Here is a 5,000-nt window from a genome sequence, read left to right on the forward strand (position 1 = left end):
ACACACACACACACACGCACGCACACACACACACACACACACACACACACGCACACGCACACGATTCAAAAAGAAGTTATGACAAGGTAGAAACTTGAAGACTGCGGTTCACGCCAGTCGAAGTTAGCGCGGCTTTGAAATTAGACTCGTGCCGGCGGTGGAAATGAATACTTTAATGAAGTTGGTGAGTTTGATATACACAAAGTTCTGGAATGCTTAAACAGGCATGAATATTCAGCAAATGTTCCTCTCTTCGCCATTCAATGAAGGCGGGATAAATATGGCATGATGCTTTTGCTTATGCTAATTTGGAGTTCTATGATAACCGAACAAACAATGCGGTTCCGGAATTGCTTTTTCTAATGTTGGGGAGCGAGTTTGGGTCGAAAAAATGGAGCGAGGGAGAGAAAGAGAGAGAGAGAGAGAGAGAGAGAGAGAGAGAGAAGGAAAGAGAGAGAAGGAGAGAGGAGAAGTAAGAGAAAAGAAGAAAAGGAAGAAACAAGAGAGAGATTCAGGGAGGGAGGAAGGGGAAAAAGAAGGGGGGTGTATTATTCATTACTACAGCATACTCCATTTCCATCTAAGTATTGGGTAAAAAATATTCTAACATTTCTTCTCAGGAGCTATTACTGTTTACGCACAAAATCTTCAGAAACGGAATATATACATTGCCATTTTTGTGATAAGAAAGTCTGACCAGGTTTCCCTCCCCCCCACCCCCTTCTCTCTCTCTCTCTCTCTCTCTCTCTCTCTCTCTCTCTTTCTCTCTGACTCTCTCTCTCTCTCTCTCTCTCTCTCTCATATATATATATATATATATATATATATATATATATATATATATAAAAGATATTATATATATATATATATATACACCTACACATACATACCTATCTCTATATTTCTTTTTCTCTCTCTCTTTGTATCTCATATTTTTCGCAACTTTCTTGCTTGGCGACGTAGCTTATTCATGTTGGTTGTTTATGTTCTTGTTCTACGATTGCGTGGCTTGATTACATATTCATGTTCCTTCTCCTGCTTTTTCTGTTTCATTTCCCTTTGTTTGTATATTCGACTGCATTTTCCTTGCCTTGCCTTTTTCATTCTGAGAGTGAGGGAGGGAGGGAGGGAGAGAGAGAGAGAGAGAGAGAGAGAGAGAGAGAGAGAGAGAGAGAGAGAGAGAGAGAGAGAGAGAGAGAGAAGGAGGGAGAGAATGGATAGATAGAAAAAGAGAGAGAAGAGAGAGAGAAAGAGAAGAGAGAGAGAGAGAGAGAGAGAGAGAGAGAGAGGAGAGATAGGAGAGAAGAGAAGAGAGAGAGAAATAGAGAGAAGAGAGAGAGAGAAGAGAGAGAGAGAGGAGATAGATAGATAGTTAGATGGAGAGAGAGAGAGAGAGAGAGAGAGAGAGAGAGAGAGAGAGAGAGAGAGAGAGAGAGAGAGAGAGAGAGAGAGAGAGAGAGAGAGAGAGAGAGAGAGAGAGAGAGAGAGTTAGAAGAGAGACAGAGGGGGGAGAGCAATTCATTCTTAATAAGAGATGGGAGGAAGTGGATAAAAACAGTAAATAAGGGTGAGGATAATATTCATGATAATGGTGAAGATAAAAATAGTAATGATAATGATATTAATGATAATGATAATGATGATTATTTTATGATAATGATGATTATGATGATGATGATAATGATGAAATAATTGTAATGACAATAACAATAATGATAATAAGAATCAGATTAAGAATGATTTTGATAATGATGATCATAATGATGACAACAATCATGATAGGGTTGACAATGATAATAACGGCGATAAGAGCGATAGTAATGACAGTGATAGTGATAATGTTGATAATATTATTATGAAAATAATACTAATAAAATTAACAGTCACAAACAAATGAATATCAAGAAGAGCATCACAAGCAAAACAACAGTAACAAAAACACCAATAGTAATAATAATATGTAATAATATTTAATGATAGTAATGATAAAAAAATATATATACATATATAAATCTAACTCCCCTTTCAACATCCCTCTGAGGAGACCTACAGCACATCCCTCGCCCTGCAAAGAGAGCAGTGCATTTTGTTGATCACTGTTGCTTATTCACGAGATTCTGGCCACTTCGAGTTCTTCCCTTCTTCTTTTTTCTCTTTCTCTCTCTCTCTCTCTCTCTTTTTTTTTTTTTTTTTTATTCGCGACGCTGGTTCATTTTTTATGTCCACTTCTCTTTCTCGAAGCAACTGAGTCTGGAAAGGATGGAAAAGAGTGGATGGTTTTGTTCGTCGGATGATGGTGTTCTTGTTATTCGTATGGATGCATATTGGATACGTGATTGTAACATATTTGTTTTTGTTTGTTTTGTTTGTTTGGAATTGTTTGCATATTTTTTGGGGCAACTTCGTTTTTCCTTATCATCGTCTTCATCATTATGTAAGGTTTTTTTTTTCATTGTTGTTGTTTGTTTGTTGGTTGGTTGGTTGGTTGGTTGGTCTATCTGTAACATTTTTAATATTCATACCATTAGCATATATACTGCTGATCAATGAATGCAGACATTTTTTTTCATACTTCATCATCAACATATTATATCATTGCTCTTACTCTTATCATTAACATCATTTATGCCATATCTAAGAATCATTTTTGAAAAACATATTAACTGTTGCGTTGTTCAAGAAAAAAAAAAAAAAAAAAAAAAGCTAATCGAGTTATGAATACGTAACAAGTGTTCGCTTCATATCCATGACACTGCGAACAAAATACTACCCACATGTTTCAGAAATAAGTTTCGGCACCGTGAACTAAAATGCCTCAAGGGTTCGTTCAGTCATAATAAAAGACATTTTTAGGACAGCACAGGACATCTGATTGGCTTCCTATCAATTATGTATAAGATTCATGATAATATGGAGCATTTATTTTAAACACTCGACTTCCTTAACGCTGTATTCCTCTTTGGAATCCCTAACAATACTCTGATGATGAATAAATGCGCTCTAACATCCTGTACATCATTGTCCCTGGCCTTATTCAAGATTCTTTCTTCCATCTATTGAAGAACAAGTTGCCGAATCATGTAGTTCAATCGGACAGTATTTAAAACATGTAAAAAGTAAACAATTTTCACATTTCTCTTCGACGGACCAGTCCTAAATAATCTATTCTACTAATTCTTGTAAACCTCTTTCTACCTTTAACTTTTAACTTATCTAATTCATATTTTATCACATTATATCTTTCGGTGTTTTTCCTCAGTGCTTCTTATCAGTGATTTGAAATTTATATATAATGATAAAAATGGTAATAGTAATAATGATAACAATGATTCAAAAGGATGAAAAAGATATAATCATGAAGATAATGATGATAATAATGATGCTAATAATGAAAATAATGATAGGAATGATAATGATAGTAATGGTAATGATAAGAATGATAACAATAATAATGAGAATGTTAGTGACAATAATTATTATATTATAATGATAATAATGATAATACTGATAATAATCATAACGATAATCTATCTATTGATCAATCTATCGATCTATATCTCCTCTCCTCTTCTCTCTCCTTCCCTTTCGTCACAATCATCCTTCCCTCTCTCTCTCTCTGTCTGTCTTCTCTCTCTTTCTCTCTCACTTCTATCTTTCTCTCTCTCTTCTCTCTCTCTCGCGCTCTCTCTCTCTCTCTCTCTCTCTCTCTCTCTCTCTCTCTCTCTCTCTCTCTCTCTCTCTCTCTCTCTCTCTCTCTCTTTCTCTCTCTCTCTCTCTCTCTCTCTCTCTCTATATATATATATTATATATAGATATATATATATATATATATATATATATGTATATATATACATATATATGTATATTATATATATAAGCATAAATACATAATATATATATATAAGATAATATATATATATATATATATATATATATATATATATAAGATGAGAAATATCTTTATTGATATCACCGTATCACCCACCCTCTCTCTTTCTCTCTCTCTTCCTCCTCTCTCTCTCTCTCTCACTCTCTCTAGCGACCCTCTCTCTACTCCGAATCTCTCTCTCTCTCTCTCTCTCTCTCTCTCTCTCTCGCTCCTTCTTCTTCTCTCTCTCTCTTCTCTCAGCTCCTCTGTCTCTGTCTCTCTCGATCTTTCGTTCTTCCCTCCCTCTCCGAGATTTCCCCCTAATTTTTAATTCCCGGTTTACTCACCTGCCATCGGGAGTGTGTGGACTCTCTCTAGAACTTTATTCTATGTCACTCTAACTCATACTAACTTTCTCACTTGCAGGTCACATTTGCCATGTAAATTTCAATTAGTCGTTTTTACTTGCAACATGAGAGCGTAAAGTTGGATCAATTTTTTGGCAATATTTTCGTTTCTGTTTGTCAACACGGTCAAGTTTTATAGTCCGGGACAAGGGGAAGTTCACAGGAATGTATGTATACACTCACATTTGGAAATGAAGTTTATAGGTAAGATATCTTATTTTGGGACTTATACTTTTCGGAACTCGATGTGTTTGCGTTTATATATATATATATTTGTATATATGTATATGTATATATATATATATATATATATATATATATATATATATATATATATATATATATATATATATATATATATATATATATATATATATATATATATATATATATATATATATATATATGTACATACATACAAACCCATATAAATACGAGTGTACTGGATGCAGTCATGTATCTGAAGGAGCAGTGAGGAGGAAGCTGTCGAAAGGGGACATTTGAGACATTCCCTAATACGAACCCCTTCTCCAGTAGACAAGACCTTTCAGACTTTCACTGATAGAATTCCTCATGATTTTGTACGAATGACCTGTTCATAATTTTGTGAATAACTCTTTCACGCACCGTAGCTGTTCCTGATTCGAACTCCCCAATCTGCTTGATTGATTAATGGTTGATTGTGGCTCTGGAGACCTAAGCATGCAAATTCCATGTAAATTTCG

This window comes from Penaeus japonicus, unplaced genomic scaffold (genome assembly GCF_977035675.1).
Source record: "Penaeus japonicus unplaced genomic scaffold, GWHDUDI00000001_assembly GWHDUDI00000007, whole genome shotgun sequence".
Classification (NCBI taxonomy): domain Eukaryota; kingdom Metazoa; phylum Arthropoda; class Malacostraca; order Decapoda; family Penaeidae; genus Penaeus; species Penaeus japonicus.